Source organism: Anser cygnoides, chromosome 2, assembly GCF_040182565.1.
Source record: "Anser cygnoides isolate HZ-2024a breed goose chromosome 2, Taihu_goose_T2T_genome, whole genome shotgun sequence".
In the NCBI taxonomy this organism is placed as follows: Eukaryota; Metazoa; Chordata; class Aves; order Anseriformes; family Anatidae; genus Anser; species Anser cygnoides.
The window spans coordinates 76,774,312-76,801,066 of NC_089874.1; the positions used below are offsets into that span (position 1 = coordinate 76,774,312).

The 26,755-nt window shown below is 36.7% G+C and overlaps 1 protein-coding gene across 21 annotated transcripts in view; it reads left to right on the forward strand.

Moving 5' to 3' along the window:
- LOC106034895 (uncharacterized) overlaps positions 1-26,755 on the forward strand; it is a 570,359-nt gene that overhangs the window by 268,456 nt on the left and 275,148 nt on the right. For 11 of the 21 annotated variants that reach the window (XR_010829466.1, XR_010829460.1, XR_007158133.2 and 8 more), the window contains one exon: positions 181-323. The exons of 3 other annotated variants lie outside the window; for them this stretch is intronic. The gene's annotated coding sequence lies outside the window, so the exon portion shown is untranslated. Of the gene's footprint in view, positions 1-180; positions 324-439; positions 630-2,307; positions 5,232-11,420; positions 11,457-26,755 lie in introns of those variants that run through there. 7 more of the 21 variants (XR_010829470.1, XR_010829462.1, XR_007158138.2 and 4 more) reach the window with 4 other exon arrangements.

Consider the following 26,755-nt stretch of genomic DNA (forward strand, 5'->3'; position numbering starts at 1 on the left):
GAGCTGCGTACATATCACACAGTAGAAATTTGTCATGAGACAGGCAGAAGGGTACTAGAAAAGAAAACCCATCTCAACCGTATCTTTCAGTGCAACATGTAAATATAGGTCCTTCTATGCCTTTTCACAGAGCTCTCTCTCGCTCATTAAAGTTTTGTCTCCTGCCCTCTCTCCTACCAGATGGCAGAAGTATGCTGCGCAAGTACCTTGCACAGACCTACCGCTCTTTCTCTTTTAGAGGCTACCATGGCAAAGAAGCATTATGGACTGGGAAAGGGTGAAACAAATTGATGTCTGGCCTCAGAAGCCACAGTGGCTTATAGGTGAGACTGTAAATTCCTTCCTCTTTCTCTTTCTTTTCTCTGCCTTCTGATACCTTTTCCTCCTCCTCCTGTTTAAAATAGAATAGCTTTCAGAGAGAAAATCTGGTGTTTTTCAGCTGAAATACCACAACTAGTGTATAAGTACTGAATCAAAGACATCTTGTCTGATAAGCAGTCTAAGAAGGCTCTAATGTAAACATTGAAAACCCTCATATATCATTCAGTTTGGAAGGATTCAAGTGGAAGGAAGTGTCTCTTCTTCAGTCCTCTGAGGTGTCTTTTGTTCACTGAGAGGTGAAATGCCAGGTAGGTTTTACTGTTCTCTTTTGGTCTTACAGAGGTGAAGATATAGAATATTGTAAACAGCATGTTATATAAGGATTTCCTTGTACTATATGTACAGTACACTTACATTACTGTATGCACTATACAGTATGCAGTATTGTACTCTATACAACTGTTCTTTCCTGCATCAGAATATAGGAAAGGCATGTTTCAGCTTTGGATATAGCTTTAAAAAGTCTATACATGCATTTATTTTCCTTTTAATTTAAATCCACAACCTATTTACAAGGTGTCACTCATGCAGTCGTATGCACATCTCATTAAGCAATAGCAGACACTATGTAGAAAAGGTTTTTGCTTTCACAGACAGTGGTTTTTATTGAGAGTACAGATGGTAATTTGAGAAGGCTTCAGTTTCAGTACAATTCATTTTCATTTTTATAGCCATGCTTACTTTTGTAAGTTATAAATAAGACTTGAAATTTCAATTAAATTGCTGTTGGTTTAGTCTTTCTCTTTTCACTTTTTCAAGGAATATTATTCACAGTTCACTGTAGCATGTAAACTGAAGGTTACCCTGGTACTTTTTCATAAGTCGTATACTAAAAGCAGACACTTACATACATCTAAACCAAATCTATCACAACTAATATAAAATGACTGCAGGTGGTATGTTGTTGGAAAGAAGATAGCAGGGGCAGGGAAATTGAGCTCTTCAGGACAAAGTCTGCAGGGCACATTCACTAATCAATGCTCAGGCTTTTGTCATGTGTAATTAAATGAGATAGTAGAAAAACAACCTTATATGGCTACATGATTTTAAATTGATTTTTTTTTTAAGAAATAACTGCTAAATTCATAGTGGCTGTGATGGGACTGTGGCAAGTGTATTTAGTGGCACACTTAATTGTCCTGTTCCATGAATCACCTTTAGCAAGAACGTGACAATGCGAGGCACTACAGCTCCTTTTCAGCTTGCTTGCCTGGCTTTCTTCTGATGGAAATCATGTTAGAAGGTGAGGCATGTAGTAGTACATGCATGCATCTTTGGAGAACTTGAGCCAGCATGCCATTGGATCAGACAATTAAATTAATGCTAGTTACAGAGGTCTTCCAGGTCGTATAGCTTAGACATAACCAGAGGGACTTGGTCATTGAAGCATTAGTTTTAGATTCCTAACAGAATCCATGGTTGAAGCTACATGCCCTAGGTCATGTAGAATGAATCTGGGGAGATTTGTGCAACTCTGACCCGAACTCAAAACAGCCAGCTGGCTGAAGGGGGGACCTCTTTTTAACCTGCACATAATCACAGATCTTGTTAAAGGTGATAGGTATGCTAAATATCTTATGTATAGGTTAAATGAAAGAAGCAGTGAAGCTCCATGTGGACTAAAAAAAGGTGAAAAAAGAAGCAAGATCAAAAAGCTTGAATGAGAGAGAATGATTTCTGAGGAATGACAGAAAAGTGTAGTTTTAGTTTATTGCTGTGTTGAGACTAGTCATTTGTGCTGAGAGGGTTAAAAGACAAGATTCCTTTAAGTCACAGGACTGTCTGGGAAAGTAGCCTTGGAAACGGTTACATGTTTATTCATCCTCTTCAAGGAAGCAGGATTTCATGCTGTTTTTTAATAACAACTGAGAGAGCACCAAAAAAGAAATAATATAATATTATTTCCTATCCCTTTCCCATCCCAAGACTGATTTCTGCGGAGAACAGTCTAGCAAGATGCTGGTAGTCTGCCTAATACCAACCAAGGCTGAATGCTGAAGAATGTGATTTCAGACTATGCTTCCAGGTTTTTGTCCTCCAAACGCAAATATTTGATGCAATATTACTGTTAATCTCTAACAAACTTATTTATTTGACCACAGTGCATGATAGTTTATCATTTGTGTATTCCAGTCACTGTGTAAATATGACTCATCAGTCAACCTGTTTGATTTCATAATATTGCAAAAGTTAATGCCCCATTACGCAATAAACTCCCATAGCATGAACTTGTTAGTATTTGCAATAAATGCCATTTTATTACTCCATTATGAAGCATCTGGTCTCAAGTCAGGAACTTTGTCATAGTGCAAATGTAAGGATTTGTAGAGATATGTCACACACTGACATACCAAATGCCCTCAGTTTTTTATGCTGTTAGAGTGAGATATTAATCATGTAGGTGTCAGAGCCATCCATGGGCAAAATAAAAATTTGCTTGAATGATTTAGAGTGTGGAACTGTAAAATTAATAGTCTTGCCATAAACTGTGTGGGAAAGTTAGAGTTATTCTTAGGGAATGTGACTGTTCAGCTGCTACTTGACATCTAAGGCTAGAAGACTGCAAGAAGAATAGGTGGTGCTAGTAAAGGCCAAGAAACGCTCCTGTGCTGGCTTCTGTAGAAACCTTTGTGTTTACTTCAGGAAAGGAGCTAAACAGAGTAGGACTCTGAAACAAAGAAGGAATTGTGCACGTCAGCCAACAGACTTTGGGTAGAAAGCTGAAAGTGAGGTACAAACCCTTCTTGTTTGTTTGGATATTGATGCCCCAAAGTTGTAACATTTTATGCCTTCTCTACACTATGAATTTTTGGTGTTTTATGACAAAAATACAAACAATATGCATGAAATGAAGTAATTTGCAAAGGGTTGAACAGAAGGTTGTCATATAGAGCCAGGGTACGAAACAGATGGACTTAGATGCTAGCTGTTTGGAGGGGATGACAGGAAAGTAAGTCGAGCTTGAGAAGAATGGCTGTAAATCAATGACTGCTGGAGTGGTCCTGATATGCTTGGGTTAACAAAGGATGCATATATATCAAATCATTTGTCTGTCTTATGGTAATCAGCATGAGATTTTTAGGTGTCTGTTTGACTTTTGATGTTTATGAAAATTTCTTCAGTTAGTTTATGAAAATAGCTTGCTAGATAGTTAAACACTTGGTTAATGAGGTCTAGTCAATTCTCATATCCTCTGCCAAAAGGGTTATTTAATTTAACCTTTATGAGATTTGCTTATGCAAAGTATTTCTGATTAATACAAGAACCCCATGAAGTTCAACAAAAAGAAGTAGGAAAAAAAAAAAAGCACCTGGGGAGGAACCCCAGGCCCCAGTACATGCTAGGGGTCACCCAGGCAAAAAGCAGTTTTGCAGAAAAGGACCTGGGAGTCCTGGTGGACAACAAGTTGAACATGAGTCAGCAATGTGCCCTTAAAAAGGCTGACAGTATTCTCAGCTGCATTAGGCAAAGTGTCGCCAGCAGGTCAAGAGGAGGTGATCCTTTCCCTCTACTCAGTGTTGGTGAGGCTGCACCTGGACTGTGGTGTCCAGTTCCGGGCCCCCCAGTACGGGAGAGACATGAATCATGTCAGTGTCTAGTGGATGCCCATGAGAAGAAAAAAAGATATTTTCTTTCTAAAAACCAAAGAAATTGTACAATGAAATTAAAAAAAAAAAAAAGCCAACAATTAAACTTGTGTAGTATTATTTACAAATACAGATTAACTGCTGAAAATTAGGAAATGTCATAATTCAGGGTTCTCTTGGCAGTCCCTTGATATAGCTAAATGCCTTATCTTAAAAGATATGTTTTAAATATCCATGGTTGCATTCTCAGTTTAGATTGAGTAATACATGATATTTCTTTCCTATCTTAAGCAACTTGGATTATATCAAATTGCCAAAATTTTGCCAGTAGTGTTTCAGTTCTTGCTACCATCAGGTAAGGTTTTGCTACTGATTTAATTCTGAACCTCTTTACTTTTAGTTGAGTCAATTCAGATGAAAATTGTATTAAAGATGTCAAGGGCTTTCAGGATCTCTTCTAAATTTCAATAGCCATGCATTAGAAAAAAAAATATATATATATATATATAAAGGCAGATGAAATGGAATATCCTTTATAAATGACAGAGAAAAATAAATCCTCAAAGCAGTCTTCCCAAAATGTGTAAATGCTGTGTTTCACTATGCAGTATTGTCAACTTAACTTATAAGCTATGTTCCTGCCAATAGCAAGTAAACTTTCCTTTAATATTCAGGTTTTGTTACTTACTTTTCTGTAATAATGTGCTGCATTTTCTGCATAATGCGTCAGAAAACTTTGTAACTAATATGTAAAAATATTTATCCTAATACATAATTTTGCATGTAATGTCATTCCTTCTAATATTTTAAAGAGCTCTTTGCTTAATAATGGAATACAACATACCAATATAACTTAATGTTCTTTACCATAGATGTTTCTAAAAATCTGTATCTGCATTTCAGTAATTGGTTCAAATATATGATAGATTGCCTCTATGCTAACTGTTTTGAGCATGTCAGAATACATGGTATGAATCATCTTTGCTTTTCAAAGTTCCCATTCAGAAACTACAAAAAGACAATCTTCCTATCAACTGTATAGAATGATGGCTTCTTTCCATATTGTATCTCCTGCCTCTCAATTCTCCTGGAAGCAATTTGTGTTTGTAAATAAAATCCCTCTAATTGGGATACCATCTGGTAGGTTAGCTATGATATGTCACTGACAATACATTTATTTATGTTTAGTAAATCCCAGCTTTTGTGAGTATCTATGGTGAAGCAGATATTTCAAGGAACCTGAACAAGATGAGATTGAGATGAATGTTTCTGTTACCAGTAAAGAGCTGACGTAGCTCTCTGGACAAATGGGATTTTTGAGAATTCACAAAAACAGTGACCTGAATAGAGGGGAAATTTATAAGAATATCAGTGCTTCTCTTTGAATTTTATTATTGTACTATAGCAACAGACTCTAAGCACAGCCATATGCAAAGTAAGTTGTTGCCTAGGACAGTAGATAGTAGCCTAGTTGCAGCCAGACTTTCCTCTTGGTGATTTTGTTGCTAAGAACTCTTAGATCTATGACCACCTCCATCTTGGGTACAGACTTCACCTCTTTGATTTTGGAGAAAGAGATAGGACTGCAGCGATCTGATATCAGCACACTGATCCAAGATCAGTCCTCCTTTTTCCCCTTTCCTGCATAGCAGAAGCCATCAAGGTAATAGTTTCTGAAGTTCCTGGCACATTGGGCAAGACTGTGACCTTTCAGTGATGAACTGAAGTGCAAGCTTTGGGTACTGAGTGTTGCACAAACACTCATAGATGTATTTTGGTAAATATACATATTTGGTAAATATATATATGTGTGTATGTATGTATATATCTTTGCACAGAGCAATGCATACCCTCTAGCCAGTCCAGTATATATGAAGTATTGCTGTAGGTTATCTTAAAAATTACAAAAAATCTCCTATCATAATTACGTACAAAGGAGTGCCCTGTGTTACATTTTCCGCATTTGCAGGAACAGTTTGTACAGACTATTGAAAATGTCCCATCTATCTACAGTTTTTCCCATGTTGCATCAGAAACCACCTAGGGAGCCTTAAGGATGGCCAGATTCTCCTCTCAGGATGCTAATCAATAACTGAAACCTGCAGATAGTGCCTAGCAATTTGTCTAGGCACAGCAGGAGCTACCTGGGGAAGCTCCAAGACTGTGGTAGTTAGTCAAACGTTTTTATGTGAAGGTGGGAGGAATTCAGTTAATCCTCCTGTCTTAAGTCAGTCCATTATATATCTGTGCAGAAAGAAGCTGTGGAGTTCCTGGAACTAAATGCAGTGTCTGTACACACAAGCATAGCCCGACACCCAGCTACACCAACTTAAATAATTATTTAAGTTATATAAGTGTTTATAAGTGGTTTTTTGTTTTGTTTTGTTTTAAGAAAAAAAAAGGGGGAGGGAGGAGCAAATATCTCTGTTGATTAGCTGTTGTAGCCAAAATGGACTAGTATCTAGAATATGGTATGCAAGACTTCTTTTTTATCACTAGAATGAAAGAATTGGTTTATTCCTTTTTAAAGTACATGTCCACACCATACACAATGTCATTTGCTCTAGATGAAAAATAAAATTTAGGAACATCCATCAAAAAGGAAAGCAGAGGGCCACAGAAAGCAGCAATAATGCTGTGAAAAGGCTTGACCTTTGTTTACTTCACCTACTTCACTTTAGCAGCGTTTTCACAAGCAGTTTCCATGTAATGGAGTTACTTCTGCAAAAAATTGGAATAACACTACAGTGAATCTAGTCCAAAGAGGACTTTTTTATCTACTTTATAGGGCAGAATCAGGTCCATAAATCATAGCAACTCTGGTCTGAAGGGAAAAAAAAAATCTAGTGTCATACACGTTCCTAACAGAATGAATTGCCTAAGGAAGGTATTTATGAAAACAGTAACCAAAAGTGTAAGCCAGGAGAAATCTTCTAGTGAAATTGGGGTAATATATCAAAGTGACAGAAATAAGACAGTAGGGTTTCTTTTAATCAGTGAGCTCTGTGTAATTAAATGTTGTGTAACCAAAGAATCCTTTTGCTGCAAAGAAAGGAAAATATAAATGTGTTTATGTGCTTGTTATCATACATCTTTGGTTAGAGTGAAAAATAAAATTACAAGGGAGGCAAAAGTGTATTTGTTTTCTTCATGAGTAAAGCATAAAGCCACAGCTTTGTTCAGAGCCTGTTGTTAGGACCAGTCAAGGAATTCTCATTACAACACTAAACAAGATATAGAGGCAACACATACACAAGTTGCTAGGGTCATATAAGTCACAAACAGAGCTAGGAATAGTTGGGACTGTTCCTGTGTATTTGATAATTATGTTGCCATTCACAGATAACATTCTCTGTGAAGTAAACAAAGTACATGGATTATATCCCAGCCATTCTTGAAACTTGGCAAACATATCAGAATAAAAAGCAATTGCCTTTTGCATGTTAAAAATGCTGTGTTCCAAATCATTGCCATTAAAAACTGAATAGTTCAATCATGAGAGCTAAAAGACTGTATGGTAGGAAGGTAAGCACTGCAGCAGGTGGATAAAATATTTGCCTGATATTTTTATAGCATGCTGTCTCGAAGCGAGCAGTTAGTGAAGATGTTTCAAATATAGCTTCCTGAATTGATGATAGGCAGTGAAGAAAGTTGATTTATGTTATGAGTTAGCATGTGGTATTCGAGTATTTGTGTTGCTGCTAAAACAAACTAAAAGCAGAAAATATATTCTGTGTTCCATAAAAGTAACTTTCATGAGGTCCTACAGTTATAAACCACTTTGACTTTGCCTGGCGCTGAAGTCCATCTGATTTCCATGGACTTCTGAATATATTTCACTTCACAATGTGCTGTTCTTTCACAGATGACCTTTTAACCCTCTTTAAAATAATTCTGGTCAAAATTCGAAACTCCCTGTTCAGGGTAAATCCTGAAGGCAAAAAGAATTTGATCTGAAGACAGAAGACTTCAGGATTCAGCCCGGTCTGTTTGCAGATCTCTCTGCAAAAGTGCTAAGTAACCTTCTACTCTCCCAAGTTTCTCCCTTTGCAGCTGTCTGACTCATCCTGTTTCCTCTTAATTGACTTGATTTATAGTGACAAAGGAAAGGAAGATATGCAACATTTTCATACATATTCATAGATAGGAAAGCAGATGTTTTCGTGCCAGTCTCCCAAAGGGTTGGAGTCTTTCACCTTTACTTAGCTCTTAGGTCTTTTTGCTGAATGAGATAGCACCCAGAGGAAAATAATGGTGATAATGCGAGATAACGCAGAGGTATGATCTAGGGTTGGTGTGAGAAACTGGTGACAATGTTCTGTATTCTGGCAGCTGTTTCAGAATACTGTTGGTGAAGAGAGTCAGCAGCGATGGGATGCCTCTTTACCAGGTAGCCCAGTGTTTGCTGTATACATTTATAAAGCTAGCAGTAGATTTGAACTTCGGTTATTATCAGCCTTGGGTGCCTTAAAGCAACTACCCAGTTACTGAGGAAGGATCATCAAGTTTATTTCACACTGGATTAAAATATCTTTAGGAACGCTCAAGAACATAGAGCTGATATGTTGTTGCTGTTTGTTCCTTGAAAGCCTCTTTATAGCTGAACAAATCCAGCAGTTGATGTGTGTAAAGCACAGACATAGTACCCACTCTCCTTGGATTACTATTTTCTGGGATTTTTCAGGGGCTGCAGTTTTAGAAAATTCTCTTAAAAAAAATATATATATATATATATATATTTACTGAGATAAAACCTTAAGAGTTTTCCAAGTTTAAGCAGCAATTTTGACTCTCATAAACATAAACTTCAAAAGCAACTTCAGTAACTCTCTACACCCCCTTGGGGTGAATGCCCGAGGAAGTTTTACAGCTTTTTTTTTTTTTTTTTTTACAGCTTTTTTATGAGACAATTCTGCCCCATAAAAAGATACTATAATCTGGTTTGGAGCATATTGCCCTTTATCACTGGGTTATATTATATTTGGGTCTTGCTTTAAAGCCAGTGTGGTCAGGTCTATCAAAAACCCTGAGAAGTTGAGTTTCCAGTTGTATGTGAATAAAACTGGGAATAAACATTCTGAAAGCTATATTCCATGCTACAGAAATGACTGTGGGGTTTATACTATGTTTTGAGTCACCACTGCAAATCATTGAGGCTTTTTGTTTTCATCTGTACATATGTCACAGCATGTTAATTACAGCACTCAGTGTTTGTATATAGGTTGCTGTGTGACATCTTTGTTTCTCTTCAGTTTATCCTTAGTATTGGTACTGAAAAGGTGTTTTTTTAGAATTTTATCCAAATATTGTATCCTGAATGGAACTGTCAGGGACAACAGGACTTAAGCTGAACTTAATTATGGTCAGGATGTACTGGCTTTTAAAACTCTTCCCCACCATCTTCAGTCTAAAATGCTAATGTGATATTTATGGGTCATAATCCACTTTTGCATGAACAGGCACAAAAGCTGCCTTACCCAAAATTACAGTTTTATAGTATGATGTAAGACCATGGGGAAATCAGGATGTATCTCACTTCTGGCTTTCTACCTTGGAATCACCTTCTCTGAAAGTACAGACCCAACAAAATTTGAAGAATCAAATCCACCATCTGGTCACAGTAATCTACTAACAGGCTCAAGGGAATTGCTTACGAAAGCCTGCTGAGCCTGGCAAAAGTCCAAAGCACGTTATTATGTGTGTTTAGCTCCTGGTGGCAGGAGCAGGAGTGATGCTAGAAGTGGTAAAGAGAAAGTTGTAAGAGAAAAGAAAATTACTATTTATGGGGCTGATGAGTCAGCTTACCTAAAACCACAGATTTTCTCAAACTATTTCTGGCAGTAATGGTCACAATGTATTTTTAAGTGTCCAGATATTCACCAGTTCAATCTCTGTTTAAAATCTGAAGATATTTTTTTCTTAAAAGAACTTTCTGCTTGTCTTAGTGTGTCTACTAGTGGGAGGTTTCTACTTAGCTTATTTTAATAATGTCATTTCTATTTTCATAATTGTACTTTGGATTTAATGTCTTATTGATAGGAAGATTCTTGACTCCAAAAATACGTTTTTGTAGCATACAGTAATGCTTTTAAAACTTAAATCTAAGTAGAAGCATTTTAAAGCTATCAAACACACCAAATGTCTTCAATGTTGTGTGTTATTTCTTCTGGTAGTAATACTGTGTTGGCACATCACTCAGAAAGCATGTGTAAGAAGTTAGCTTCAGTTTAGAAAAATCTGTTCTCACTAATGAAATAAATATCATCATCTTAAATTTAATTTTTTAACAAGTGTTAGCTCACCCTCTGAAAGCCTACTTGACTTTCACTTAGAACCACAGCACACTGTAAGAAAGTCTGTAAAAGCTTGTGTTCATTAACTGTCATGTTCATCAGAAAGGAAAGTGCTTACTGAATATATTGCCACCATAAATTACATAAGAGTATTGTTGAGTGCTTAAGAAAGTCAAGGTCTTGATTACTGAAGAAAGCTTATATAAATCTTCAAACACAGACCTTAAAAAACATACACAAGGAGGAAAGAACCTCACTTCCTTGTTATGCATTTTGCCAGTAGTTATTTGTTTAGGTAAGTCTCTGTGGTGTCCTAATATATAAACCACTATCTTAATTATTTTTTCTGTGTTGCTGTGGGGAGGAGTAAAACAGAGAAGAAGTAAGAATGGTCAGTGGAGATTCTACCCCTTTCTTTTAAGAGAAAAAAGAAATAAAATAAAAAAAGGTAAAAAGGTTGCATATCACAATTCAAAGTTTCAATGAAGTGGCATTCGCCAAGCAGATTGTGAGATGAAGTTGCTATAATGTCTCTTGCTTCTGTGTATATCCTTATCTGGTTTAATATCACAATACAGTGTGTTTGTAAGGTGTGATGACTTGTGACACAAAGTTGAATTCAGGCTCTAGAATGCTCCTGATAATACAATTAGGACCATGCCAGCAGGGGACTGAAATTAGAATTTATCAATAAAATAAAGAGGGAGAGGTATTATCCATTCTGAAAAAGCTTTCTACTTCTCTCCCACCCAAAATTAGAATTTTTGATATTTCCCAAAAATGCCCCAACATTCCATTTTTTAAATCAAATCCAAAACCAATTGGGAAAAAAAAATCTGTCAAGTTTTCTGTCCTGGTTCCAGTTAGGACAGAGTTATGTAGCTCATAGTAGCTGGTAGGGTGCTATGTTTTGGATTAGGATGAGAAGAGCGCTGATAACATGCTGATGTTTTAATTGTTGCAGAGCAGTGTTTACACCAGGCCAAGGACTTTTCGGCTTCTTGCTCTGTCCTGCCAGCGAGCAGGCTGGGGGTGCAGCAAGAGCTGGGAGGGGACAGACCCAGGACAGCTGACCCAAACTGGCCAAAGGGGTATTCCATACCATCTGACGTCATGCTAAACAATACATAGGGGTGGCTGGCCGGGGTGGGGGGGCCGGCTGCTCGGGAATAGGCTGGGCATCGGTCAGCGGGTGGTGAGCAATTGCATTGTGCATCACTTGTTTTCTTACACATTATTATTGTTAATACTATTACCATTATCACTATTATTATTATTATTGTTATTATTATTTTCCTGTCTTAATAAACTGTCTTTATCTCAACTCACAGGCTTCACTTTCCCGTTTCTCTCCCCCATCCCAGAGAGGGAGGGGGGAGGGTGAGCGAACGGCTGTGTGGTGTTTAGCTGCCAGCCGGGTTAAACCACAACATTTTCAGTGTAAATATTTTGACCAGGTCCAAGTGCAGCATACTGACCTTCTGTTGATGGAAATTTTAGGATGCAGTTATCTGTTCACAGTTACCTGTCAGTTATTGTGTATCTGAACAATTTTGTTTTGTTCTTTACCTGTGCGACTTCTGATACAGCTCTCTGTAATATGGCAGATACATAAATCTGGGGGGGAGGTGGTTCATGTGCTTCAGTTATGGGGAGTGTAGAGTAATCTGTCAGAGAGCTGCCTACTTTTTTTTTTTTTTTTTTTTTCTCCAACAGCTATTGCTCTGCCAGGACAAGTTAAGTGTCCTTTTTCCGTGGTTTTCACACCAGCAGCTGTTTTCTGATTGGATCCTCAACACAGTTCCTTTCCAGTCTGCCATTTGTCATCACAAAAATGGGGAAAGAGGAGGAGATTAATTGCAGTGCCCTCTCTTGACTTATGGCTTATCCAGTTCATTGCACCGTTAAATAATTCACACAGAGTATTCCCAGAGTAAAGCTACATATTTTATGAGTCCCCTTCCTGAGATTACTTTAAAAGCTCATTTTTTTCAGATCATTTGGTTATGCTATTTTTGTCAGACAACAGCAAAGTCTACATGCTGTATTGTATTCAGGACTAAAGTAAACTAAATTCTGTACAAGTACAGAAACACGTCCCATGCAGATTTTCACATTGCCCTGTGCTTTACATTCTAGTATTATATACAAAACAGGTCTTCTGTGAACATTGTATGACATTCATTTTAAATATAAGGCAATATATGAAATGCATCAGCTTGCTGGTTTTTATTATTACAGGAGTTTATCATGAATCTTGTTAAAAGTTTTGTTCTCATATAACCTTTATTACTCTCTTTTTTCCTATGGTAAAATAATGCATAATAATTTCCCCTCTGTTATTGCCCTCTCTGATCTGACCTTCAAATGTCAGACTTACTGCTTTTTGATCATGCATATAATATGCACCTTGACTCACTTATGTGAAGCTGTATCAGACAAAGGTCCTTTCATGATTCAAGCCTTGAGTGAAGTAATCATATCATATCCATCATTTACACCAAAAGAGCAGATATTTTAGCCAGATTTAGCATCGTTTCCTGCTGATGTAAACTAAAAGTGACAGAAACACAGAAAATGCACCTTAAAACATAAAACGAAATATAGTACATGCTTATTTTCATACAGTAGCAGTTGAGCAAAATCATATTGGATTGTTTAGAAGCTAAACTAATTGTCTTAAAAGAATACTTCAGTCTGTAGTCTATATTGTATTTAATAACGCAAGTGCTTTCAGAACTGATTCAATGCCTGCATACTCAGTATCATTAATCCCTTCAATTATTGCATCCTAGCATTAAAAAGAAAGAAAAAAAAAAAGTTCTTTCTTAGATAATTATTTAGCACCAATATGTGCAAGTTATTAAGCCCCAGTTGTCTTTGATTTACTTGACTTCAATATCAGTTGCATTTCTGTTTGCCAACAGAAATTTTTATGTAACCCAGTAAGGAAATCTTCATTTGTTGCCCAGGTGTGTCAGTGGAACCTTGTTTCAGATTTTGAAAACTGGAAGACATTAAAGACAGATGGCTAACAAAGGACACTTATGTATAAAATCATTTTTTATGAAAAAAGGAGTATTTTCCAAGCAAATGAAGTCTGTATAGAGCTCTAAATCAGAAAAAATATATATATACATATAAAACAAAAATAAAATGAGGAAGAGCTTAGAATGCTTCATTTTCTTCTCCCATTTAGCTGTCTAGATCATTAATTACATGATTTATAAAAATCAAATGAGTTACATGTGTAATAGGGGTGTGAATAAAATTCATGTCATGGAAAGCTTTGTTAGAATTTGAATTATTGCTATTATGTCCTTTAAAATTTCTTTACAAGTGGCAGCTATTCCATGAAAGCTTGGGAATTATATTTTCTGTCATCAGGATGGAACATCAAATTCAAGAGCTTTCACAGTAAAGTATTTCCAAGGAGACAAAAGTATGCCTGAAGGTACATGATGAGTATTGCACTTTCTCTTTCTTGGCAGAAAAGAAAGAAACAAAACTTCTCCATCTCCAGCTGCTAGGAAGATTGACCGCTTACTTTCCTGGTTGACCAATTGTACTTGTTTCACTCTCCACTTATTTTTCACGCAACTTCTCAATGGAAAAATTCCTATAAATAAATAAATAAATAAATAAATAAATGTTTAGTATCGCCCAAGCTTTATACACTGTAAGTTCCAAACAAATTAAATTACTAACTATCCAGATTTTATTAAGAAAAAAAAAATCATATGTACCAAGGGACATATTGAGAAATGGATGCTTTGGGATAAGGCTACTTGATGGGACAGAAATAATAGTCTTTCAGGGGCTCCAGGCCATTTCCAGATGGGAAGGAGTCTAGGCTGTTCACTGTTAGATGAGATGATCATCTTTCCTCTCAGATGAAACCCAGACATCCAGATAACCACAGTATGCCTCAGGGTATCCCTTACTAAGGAATGCCTGAAAGGCAAGGATTGTCATGCAGTGTCCATTCATGACTCAGTAGTCTGTTTTTAATGTACATGACTAGTGCAGGACAGGATTTCACAAAAACCTCCCATCAGTATATCCAGCTGATGTAATGCAAATGTCCATTGAAATCTTCTCCTTCATGTTTACTCAAATATTTCCTGATGTTGTTGCTCTTTTTATTTGAAATCCTTTTATGACTAGGAAATGTTATTATAGTTGGTTCCTGCTGTCTCTACCCCTTTTCAATATGGACTTTTTAAAAAAGAAGGAAAAGCCAAGTACTTATTAAGAAGCTAACTTATTTTGAAAGCATTGGGTATAATTTTTCACTGTTAGAATCTTTATTCTTCATATAGTTTAATATTTTTCATTTGCATCACTTCAGTAATTATATGCTTGGATTAATGGTTTTCATTATGAATTATTGTTGAAGTTCTGTGAATAACGATTGATTCCTTTATCTCTCAGGAAAGTAATCCTGCTTCATTGTATCCGAATGTTTACAATCTCTCTTCAAACACATGTGGGTACCTGTATCATAACAGAGATGACATTACTCAATTTGTGGCATATTTATGCTTGAGGAGGACTATAGTACTCCAGTGGCTTAAGATTTCCCAGAACTAATAACTCGTAAGCAAGGAAGGATCTGTGGAAGGGTAACCTTAGGCTAAATGTAGGAGATAGAGAGTCATAATATGTGTCCTTAAACTACCAGAGTGTTTTAAAGATTTTGTCCTTCCAAGGTATCATGCTATTACCAGGGCAGCTATTATCAGCTCCAATCACTGTTCCATAACCTGGATTGTAAGAATGCAGAACTAGCATTATCTACCATGTAAAATATCCTGTAGTATAAGGAACTTGGATGTGGTAATCGACCTGCCAAGGGGAACTGGGGCAAGTTGGCAAAAGTAGAGGAACAGTAATGTCTGAAGGTAAACTCTGCTCATTATACTGTCATTTTAATGATAAAAACCACACCCACAGGTTGGACTGACCATGGCCAAGGTGAAGGCCATTTCCTTGAGCTTCCATAGATTTTCTAGATAAGATTATGCAACTATATGTCGATCATTAACCAGTTAGAATTTGGCGGGATGTATTAATATGATAATGACTGTGTAGAATTGTATAAAAATCAACAGGGAAAGTCCAAAATCAGGACAGCTTTATGGAAAACCACCTGGTATAAAGAATTTGCGCTACTCTGAAATAAAACAGTATCTCAACCTAGTGTGTGTATTTGGCTTATTTGCACACTGGATAATGAATCTGAATGTTTTTTTGGACAACAAGGACATTCATTTCACCCTAAGTTGGAGAACTGTATGTTTAAAATGTGATGGAGAATGATCTTCTATGGTTTTTGAAATCATCTATTTAAAAACAAAAAAAAATAAAAAAGGCAATTTTCTGCAAAAACGGTGTATGAAATTTAAAAATCATCATTTCTTCTGATCATCACTAAACGGTTCATACATGAGGCTTTAACTGGTTTAATGACTATAAAACAAAGAAATTATTTGAATAACAGATAGACAGCAGTTGATTTAGTTAACTTACACAATCCCATTTTTTTTACATCACTTCCTAGGAATTATTAATGGGTGGAAAAGGGAATCAAAGCTATACCTTGCTGTCCCTAGGAACAGCATCATGCATAACTGATCTTTGTACTTGGATAAAACATGTGGATGCATATTTCTCACTGACAACTCATCGCCTTGTATTTTACTCTCAATCAGTTGCCACAGCTTTTTGCAATCAGCATTAGGAGAGGCTGGTCTGTGCCACATCTGCTGATTGTGTCACCCCAAACAAGGCTAGAATGGTGGATGCTGTAGCAAACAAAGTATTCAGAGACTAGCATTCACCTGACCAGCAGAAGCAGATACTCTATACAAAGCAAAATAAATTGAATTGAGGAAAACAGTGATGGAAAGTGAGGTGGCTGAGGTACTTAATGCTTTTTTTGCCTTGGTCTGTATTAGTAATGCCAGTTATTCTCAGGGTACCTAGCCCGCTGAGCTGGAAGATGGTGACAAGGAGTGAAATGAAGATCCTATAATCCATTTGGAAACTGTAAGCGACCTCTATTCTCTGGTTCTGTGGTTCTACTACATCATTTGTGTGTTCATAAGTCTATGGGGCTGGACAAGATTCATCCAAGGGCACTGAAGAGGCTGGCAGAAGTGCTCACCAAGCTACTTTCAATAATTTACCAGCAGTCATGGGTTACCAAGGAGGTCCCAGCTGACTGGACGTTAGCAAATGTGACTCCAGTGTACAAGAAGAGCAGGAAGGAGGATCCATCAGTCTGACCTTGGTACCAGGGAAGTTTATCAAGCAGACCACCTGGAATGTCATCATGTGCAACCAGTGTAGTTTTATGAAAGGCAGGTTCCTGCCTGACTAGCCTTGTCTTCTATGACTAGGTAACTTGATTAGTAGTAGGGGGAAGGGCTGTTGATATTGTCTACCTGGATTTTAGTAAAGGGTTTGACACTTTCCCACAACATTCTTGGGGAGAAACTGGCTTCTCATGGCTTGGATGGTTGTAGAGTTTGCTGATACGTGAAAATTGCCAGAATCAAATAATGGTTTCTTTTTCTGCATAGTGTGATATCCTTTTTGCCATAATGTGACATAAGTGGAAAAAGTACATCTAGTAATCTGAAGATCTGGTGTCATGGAGATGGGAACCTTCACGTTGGACAGAGAAAAATTTGTGGAAGTAATCAGAACACCTTATCTGTATGTGGATTAGATACATAATGCAACCAAGTCCCTAGTCTTTTGAGACTATAACTTAAAAATGCTGTTAGTGCTTTTTTTTTTTTTTTTTCCATTTTTTTTTTCTTTTTCTTGGAAACCTCAACCTCAAAGACACATGGCCAAAGACCAGTCCTGTTAGCTCAGCATATTGTTTTCTGTTAGCGAAGTAGCTCTGGAAGTCCATAGCTAGCCAGCAAGAAACATTACTAACAGAGACTTTAGTCTGTCTGAAATAGAACTTGAATGCATGAAAATAGGCTCACAAACCCTTGTGGAAAGGTGTGAAGTGAAGCTGTTTGATTTCTAGCTGATTTTCAACTGTCTGTATGTTTTCAAAATACAGAGATACTACATATCTTATCACGTGTAAGTCCCACTAACTGAAAACCTTGTGTTTATGTATCTGTGTAAAGAGTAGCAGTTATTTTTACAATTCCTTTAGCTCCCACTATTTCCCTGACTCCAGCTCGTTCTAATAAGAATGAATTCCTGATCATGTTCTCACATAAAAGTCTATCAATCTCTTGTAAAAACATCTCATTGCCCTTCTTAACCCTTTCAGTCAATGCTAAATAAAGGGTCTTGAGACTCCTCAGTCAGGTATCCTGTATAATCATTTGCTCTATGTAGCTGGAAAAAGGTTATAACATACTGCAGTGGAATTCATATTGATTGTTTATACATGTTTACCTTTGTGCAGACAAGATGAAGGGGAAGTGTCTTTCACTTGGCTTCTCTTCATTTGAGAAGCTAATAGATAGTTTAAGGGCTGAATGTGAGTAGTATGGCCATGCATGTAAATGCAATGACTGCTTATGCTGCATGTCGCATAAATCTGGGAGGTGACTTTCTCTATGGATATTGCATAAATATGCCAAGGCATTGCACACTGTGTGGAAGTGATGGAAATAAATTAATGGAACATTTACAACATTGATTATTCTAACAAATGCACTTGCTATTCAGAATGGAAAAAAAGACATACACTAACATTAAACACTATGAAATTACAGCACGTCTCTACATGGAAACAAATAAATACTTTTTTCACAGCCAATCTGACTTAGTGCCTGTGGAATCTGAGATTTTTAAAATAGGCAAGCCCCTTCTTGTTTCTTGTATTTGTCTTCTTTTGGACAAGGGCATATTTAAAAATTACTTATTTTGAATGCCATGTAGCAACCTTGGGCTGTTTATCAATTGTTTTTTGGTTTTTTTTTTTCTTAAGTAGTCTCCATTTTTTTCTGCATATTATCAATTACTTACACATGTTGCTAGTTGATTGGCTCCACTATTATATGTCTTTCTGTAATTAATTGCGTACATTACCAGAAAGTGAAGTCAGGTCCCACTTAAAATTAAATCACATAGTTACAGTAAAGCTTCCTGTTTTCAAGTACATTGAATAAAGTTCTTTGTTTAACTAACTTTCATAGCTAAGCTGTAATTTTGGGAAATAAATGCAGCTGAAATACAAAGTGTAAGAGCACAGGACATTTTATTTTGTTGTATAATACCCAGTATATCTTTTGCAAATGAAAGGAGGAGAGAACTGCAATAACAGTACCAAATGCAATAACAGTACAAAAACACCTGAAGGAGTATAGTTCCAAAGAAGTCTGTGTATTGGCCATATTTTAAAATGTGTGTATAAGCAGTTTGTTTGTTTTGTTTGTTTGTTTTAATTTTATAAGTAAGAGTTTTAAGGATAAGTTAATATATTCATTGGGCAAATTTACAGCAAAAATTAAAATAAAACTCTGAGGTCCAGTGGCTATTCCTTGCATGCAGAAAGAGCTGTGACCTTCCGTTCCTTCTTCCAACTTGGTCAATTGTTTTTGTTAAAAAGTATAAGCTAAATTATGTTTGTCAGGAGAGGTAATGTTTTTCTCCCAGTTACAATAACCACGCTACATCTACAAACTGTTTAATTGCAATTTTTGATTTCTGGGAGAAAACTAATGGCATAAAATTTCTAGAAAGACAACACATGCTTTCAGACTGAGCATTTGTAATTTTCACTGTTACATATGAATGTTTCCAAAGATAAATGAATGTGGTCCTCTGACACTTTTTGTGCTTTTACCTAGCTTTTTGATTAAGGTGATATTATATTTTAGCAGTTTTGTTAATACATTTTTTCAATTTAATGACTAACCAACTAAAAGGTTCTTTATAACCAAGGTAATAGTTCTGTTAAACAATTTTTAGATCCTTAATTCTCTCCGATATCATAATCAGAGCTGACTCACTAAAAAGGGCACAATACTTTTATAAGCAGAAATTTGTGAATGCCATTTTATTAATTTATTAATTATATTTCATCAATAAGTGATCAATTGGATTAAACTTACTCTTTTAGATACTTTGGTAGTTTGGTGGTTTGGCATTGGCAATAACATAGCTTGGTATAAGACTGGTAGAAAATGAAATTTCTAGTAGCTAGTAATGATATTCCTGAAGACAAGATTGCCTCCAGAGCCATTAGTAGCACAAAACAAGCAATTTACCTTTCTGTTTAATCTCCAGTGAGAGTCAGTAGTGAACTGTGTGCATTAATCCAAGTTATATGACTAAACTGATTGTAATGGCTAAATGAGAAAGCTTAACCTTATTATCTTAAGATCTTTAAACTCTAAAGGGAGTAGAAAGGGACTAAAAGAATCACATCAATGTGTATAAAGGACTGAAAGGAGACTGCAAAGAGGACAGAGACAGGCTTTTTTTTTAGTCATACCCAATGGCAGGACATACTGGAACACAGGATGTTCCCTGGACATCAGGCATCAAATCTGTCCAGGTGATGAAGCACTGGCACAGGTGGATCAGAGAAGTGGTGGAGTCTCCTTACTTGGAGATCTTCAGAAGTCACCACCGTATGGTCCTGAGCAACCTGCTCTAGGTGGCCCTGCTTGAGCAGGGGGGGTTGGACCGGATGGCCTCCAGAGGGCCCTTCCAACCTCAGCCATTATGTGGTTCTGTGATTATGTCTACATAGCCCCTAAATGAGCTTATAAAAGGAAGAATTGTTCCTGAATCCAAGTTTTGTTCCATGAAGAGTACCTGAGAGTGTGGAGTTTACTCCATGATACATAAATAAGTTGTTGGTCAAGACGCATCAAACAACTTGTAAGCATATGGCAAGGTGGAAAGAAAATCCTTTGGTGCTAATAAAAGTAATAGAAATGTGTGTACTTTCATTGACTTCTGCTATTTGTTTCTCTAACTTATGCAACTGCTTTGCTTGATTTATTTTTATTTTATTTTTTTTTACTAAAAGTAATTATTTTTCATAATTTTCAGAAGAGCAGAGATCCCCCTGCGGCCCCTGGGCAGGAGGCTGCGCTGGAGCAGGGATTTCCCTCCCTCAGCCCCTGGGCAGGCCCCACACTGGAGCAGGGCACGGTGTGAGGAGGAAGGGGCGGCAGAGAGGGGCTCTCAGGGACTGACCCCAGGCCCCAGCCCCTGCACCACTTGCTCGGGGGTAGGAGGTGGATGGGTCTGAGGTGGAGGAGAGAGGCTGGGCATGGGATGAAGGGCAGGTAGTGGGAAGGTGTTTTTTTACATTTGTTTTTGTTTCTCACTACCCAAACCTATCTTAATTGGCAAGGAGTTACATTAATTTTCCCCATGTCAAGTCTGTTTTGCCCATGACGGCTACTGTTAAGTGATCTCCCTGTGTTTATCTCAACCCACGAGCTTTTCCACCTTATTTTGTCCCCCTGTCCTGCTGAGAAAGGGCATTGGTAGAGCAGGGGGGTGGATGTATGACAGCCAGAGTCAATCTGACTGCAAGGTTGACTTAAGAGCTGTTTAAGAAAGAGCCTGAATGGAAGATGCCTCTTTGTTTCTTTGTGGGTAGTGTATTTTTGTAGTATCTAGAATTTTATTGATGAGCATAACTGGACCCCAGGTTTCTTGAGGGAGAATATAGCAGCTAATTTTTATGCCTTTCTCTAAAAGTTCTTACTGCTGTTGATGTGTTTTTTGTTTTTTGTTTTGGTTGTTTTTTTTTTTTTTTTTTTCTCCTGTTTATTTCAATGTGTCTGTCTTTATCTTCTCAACTCCTGGTTTATTAGTTTGTTCCTCAAAGCTGATCTGGTAAATTGAAATTTCTGGGACCATTGAATTCAGTGAAACCCTTCTTGTGTTAATATAATATGAACATGAGGGTGTAAGAATGTCTGGACATTTCCCAGAACTGCACAGAGTAACACAGCTGTCTTCTATATCCTGTAGTTGTCTGTTTCAGTCTTTATTCCTAACCCTCTGTTTGTATTTCCTTTGATACACAAAAATGCTAGTATGTCTTAGAAGTATCAAGTCAGGATACATTTCTTGTAAACCTTGACAACACCTCCCATTCATTCTGATTAGATTTTCTTCCTAATACTGACAGGTACTTTTTCATCAAAGAATTTCTTTGTTTGAAAGCTGAAGAATGCTTACGATACTTTTTTTTCATCTGCATGTTATATTTGGAAAAGGTTTTTCGTGAGTGTTTTTGGTTTTGACCAGAAATTTGAGCCATGCCACCTGAAATAGCCAAGAATGACTTGCAAAGGCACTCATCCAGACTGGAAAACTGAGGTTACAGTCTCTAATCTACTTCAGCTATAGCGGTGGATTTTTACTTTATTTCCTACATCGCTGCAGTAAGTTTCCTTCATCCTATAGTGCTGTTGCTGTGCTTAAAATGATACAGATTGATGAATCTGTATCATTTTATCGTGTTACAGAACAGAAAATGTGCATATTTTCAATTCTGTCAGTCTTCAAATATCTTGAGCATTTTTTCTTCTGATATGCCTTTTCCCTGCAGTATGAAGCCCTAATAGGGCACTGAATTTTTGCTGGAGCCTGCAGTTTTCACCTAGGAGCTCTGAGCTGCAGTGCTGATATGATAGTCCAGCTAGGAGAAGGGAAACGTAGAAAGCAGGCATGCAGAAAGGAACTCGTCTTCCTTCTCAGAGCACAAAGCTGGCTCAGCTAGGACTTCGCAAGCATAACATCTCTTTGCCTATGCCATATTTGAATATTACCAAGTTAGAAAACAGTGGCAAGGTTACTTCAAATAATGCCATGACTAGTCTTTTTACTGTAGACTTCCATTCTGTATGTATGAAGTAAATGACCCGATTTTAATGAAATCTAAGGTAAACTCAACCTGTAGAAGCATAGGAAATCAGAGGCTGAGTTTCGACACTTCTTCTGTCATCCTTCTTTTGAGGATAGACAGATGGACCTCTTTCTGATTCACAAGCGCAAGATTTTTGTGAGTCTGTAACCCACAAAAACTGGACCATATTTTCATATGAGTTATATCATTGTTGAACATTTTTGTACAGAAAAGGAGTCACATGTAACATTTTCTGCTACAAACTTAAAATTGGAGTATTGTGTAGCAAGAATGCATTGTGCCTTAGACAAATTTTAGGATATGACAAAGCAAACAAACATCTCTCTGAAATGAAAATTAAAATACTTTAGCCTTTCTGGGAGAAAAAAATGGCTGGTATGACCTCCTTGTGTAGTTAAATTGGAAGAAACTGAAGTGTAACAGATAGGAAGCAATTGCTTTCATTGCAAAGGAAAAGCATAAGTGTAGTAGGAAACATTTTTCTGTTTTCACAGTATATATTAAAAAAAAAAAGACGACGCTAATATATATTTCAGATGTAAAAATAAAGCTCTCCCCTTTCCCCATCAACTCTTAGCAAGAAATAAACCATTAATATGTACTGGCCAGTATTATCAAATTAGGATAATTGCTTCCACTTTTTTTTTTTTGGTGAATTTCTAGAAGCATAGAACAGTAAACTTGTTGAAAAGATATACTAGAAATATTAGCATAAGTTTAATAGAATTCTTGTTTATTCATAGAAAAGTGTAAACTTTCATTGGAAGTAGAACACTGAGATAAGAGAATATCAAACACTTTTTCTTTATTAAAACCATCAACACAGTATAAATATATATATATTTTACTTGTCATGTCCAATTTTCATATAGCATTAAGACAAATACTGAACAGTTAAATCATTCATTATTCTTGTCTTATATCGCAGCATCTTTGGTGAGAAAAGTCCTGCACTTTCTATTTCCTTGATGAAATAAAGCAGGGCCATCAGCTTTACTAATGTAAGCAGTATTTATGGCATTGTATTACAGGGGATTTTGCTTAAATAGTGACTGACATTTAGAGATCCTGGAAAGTGGATAAACCTCAAATTATATAAGATTAGCTAGTATAAGCTAGAAATCCTGTCATATATTGACCTCCTAGTCCTAAGCATTGAACAAATTCAAAAAAAAAAAAAAATCTGTTCCTGCTCTAAAAAGCTAGTAGGAGAGAGGTAGATGTGGCAGTTATACACCTAGAAAAGTGAGAAAATTCTATGGTGACATAACACCTTGAGGGCTTTATGTGAATTACTAAATTATGTTAGGCATCTGTCTGCTGTAAATACGTTACAAGCTTTTGGAAGGCTGTGTTCTTCTAACAACTGAAGTGTGTATCTTGTGCATATCCCTCCCTCTACAACATTGCTTCTGCTTTTCTGACAGACTAATTCAAGCAAATAAAGACTCATGGTCTTTCAAAAATGCTATGATACACTCTCTTTGACCATATTTTTGTCTGGTTTGGTTTTCTGGGAGGATAAAAGAGGTACTCATTTTGAATTATCTGAGAACCACATAATTATAGTAATTATCTGACCACATTTTTCAGTCTTTTGTTCAAAGCTCATCCAGCAACTGGAATTAATTTTAACAGCTATGAAAATCATTGTTTTAATAGAAAAGCGTAGTATTTTCGCCATCTTGACTTTCTCATGAAATATGTACAGTATCTGTGAACCAGGAATGAAGATTTGTTGTTCAGAATTGCATTTATGTTACATATTAATCCTCTGTGTTTTCAGCCATGAACATTAAAAAATATATATGTTTATCTAGACAAAGAAAATGACATGCTAGGGAATTTTTAATTTTAAGAGGATGCCAATGTGTATTTACAACTGTAGATGAATATTTTTGTATAGCTAGGGTTGAAACATTAGTGCTACTTTCAGGGTTGTCATTTATTGAAATAGCTAAGTAGCACTTAATCTTTTGCTCTACTTATCCCATATAGCTTTTTGGAGAAGTTAACATTATACTGTTCTGTTGGCTCTTGGAGAATTGAAATAACTCTGTTTGTCTGTACTGTTTAGTCCTTTTGAGTCCAGCCCAAACTTCCACAATATTTTGAATGCTCTTGGACACTCAGCCATGAGCTTTGAGTAAGCTCTAGCACACTGGATGGGAATATGTGAAGTGAGATAGGTGACCTGAAAGTAGTTCTGCCCTTTAGTGCAGACCTCTGCAGGTTCATCTAGGAGTGAAACACTTGGAAGGCCACCTAGCCATCCCTGAAAGACTGCCTCGTCTTTCAGGGAAAGACTGCCAAAATTTTCTTTCCCTGAAAGACTACCTCGTCTTTCAGAGAAAGAAAAAAAAATTGTCAACCTTCCTACTACCACAACAGAAATGGTCTAACGCACTAACCAGGGATTCAAATCATACAGTCCTTTTAAAAATCAAATTTACAAATAAGCGCTTAGATCTTTGTGGGCATATGCCAGCATGGGAAGTGGGCTGTTACAGAAGGCTCTGCAAATTAATGTTAGGAAAATTCTAGAAATGCCAGCCAAGCTGGAGCAGTGGTGCCTACTGCAGTGCTTGGTCTCCAGCAGTGGTAGTGGGAAATGCAGTCTTGGTAACGTGCATGAGCCACTGCTGGTTCCCTGATGCTTCCCAACACCCATGTCAGGGATTGTCACTCCCGTTGGACAGCTTGCCCTCCGAATATGTCGCTGGTGCTGGGACCTGGGGGTCCGGTCTTGAGCTGCTGGTGGTACTGTGCCCTGGTATTCAGGTGAACCAACGCTGGCTTACATTAATGTATCGTTCAGCTGCATGAATATGGCTGAAAACTGGTGGTTTGGGGACCTATTAACAGTCATTTCAGATATTCCTACCTCAGAGGTGTTCCTGTCATTTAGAAAGGCTGTTTGACGATTGGAGGTAGTAGACAAAATTGTAAGTGCATTACTATTTATCCCTCATAACCTTCATACTAGTTTGTTTCATCTTCTCAACAGGGTAAATCATTGTTCAATCAGGATTAATGAGAAAATGGCATACATCTGACATAATACACAGTCCAAACACAGGATTGCTTTTGTTGTTACAGCTGGTAATCTAAACAAATCACAGATAGTATATATATAAAAGCACCAGTAAATAATTCTGACTATATTTCTATATGAAAACAACACTACTTAATGAAATATTGAAACTGAAGAAAGTACAGAAAAATCTTCAAAAACACCTTCCAAGTGTGTTTTCACATACTAACAATACTTTGTGGTCAAATGTTGAGGTCTTTGCTGAAATAGAGTTTGTGTGAAAGTTACTTTGAAATCATTTTTTTTTTTTTTAATTATGTGCATTTTATAGTGAAGTCTCATTTGAAGATTAATATTAATTTTCCAGTTTCATTTTTTATAGTTTTTTGAGCAAAGCCATCATTTCCTGATGACTGGTGTGTTTTGAATCAGTGAATTAAATCAATGTGTTAAAACAAGGTTTTATTGTCAGTCTTGGAGTTTGAAGATGTCAGACAACTTTTAAATAACAAAAACAAAGTAAACTACTTAGCTGCCAGAGAAAAACATACAAAAATATCTTGGAATTACTGCTTAAAAGAAATCTGTTCAAAAACCTAAGATATTTTGTTAAATCTTTCCTTAAAGTAATCTAACATAGATTTTTCTCTGTCCACCACCCTGCCCTTCTAAAGTCTTCCATTTGTTCTATGAATAACCAAATGACACAGGTTGATTTACACACACAACTTAATATGGACTAAGGAGAAAAAATGATTTATTTAATATAATGATGAAGATAAGATTTAGGAGAGGCTTACTGGTATGTCGTGACACTGTGTCAGTCAGGTTATACAAAGGTGCTGTGTTGAATTTCAGTGTGTAAACCCAACCGTTAGACAGAAGCACTATAAATTAATTGTCAGTTACAAAACACAACCCCCTGCTCTCTCAGATGGCAATTTATTGCTGTTTTTAATCTGGATTTTTGAAGTGAGTAGACATTCAGATATTTTCTGTTACTTCTGTATTCTGATTTTTTGTATACTGCCTATTTGTGATATTAGCTCCAAGAAAGTTCCCCTTCTTTTTCTCCCCTCTTCTCTTTCATTAAATGTCCCAGAAAAGGTAAACAATTTCCTGTAATTGTCTACAGTAAGCCTACCACCTAATATGTGGGTGACTGTCAGGATGATGCTGTGCATGTTTCTTAGCATTTTGTGGGAGAGTATGTATCTAGGCCTCGTGAAAGAAAACAGCAGTTAATGACTTTTTTTTTTTTTTTTGTAATCCAGCCTCTTTTCTAGTTGAAAAACTTCACATGCACTGATTTGTTTTGCAAGGAGTTTTGCAATTGCAGTGCTGCCCGTTTCAGCAGAGGTTGTCCTTACCAGATGATGCCTTTTTAACATTTTGATGATCAAGCCTTCGTTGGTTACAGTCACAGACTGCCACTTAATAGAGTACATTTTGTTTTATTTGTGTGTGATGGACATCATACAAGTAGGCATTAGCCTTTTTCTGCTTTGTTCTCCTTTTAAAGGGAACAATATCTGTTAGCTCACATATTAAAAGGCATTTTATATTTGTGTGTAAA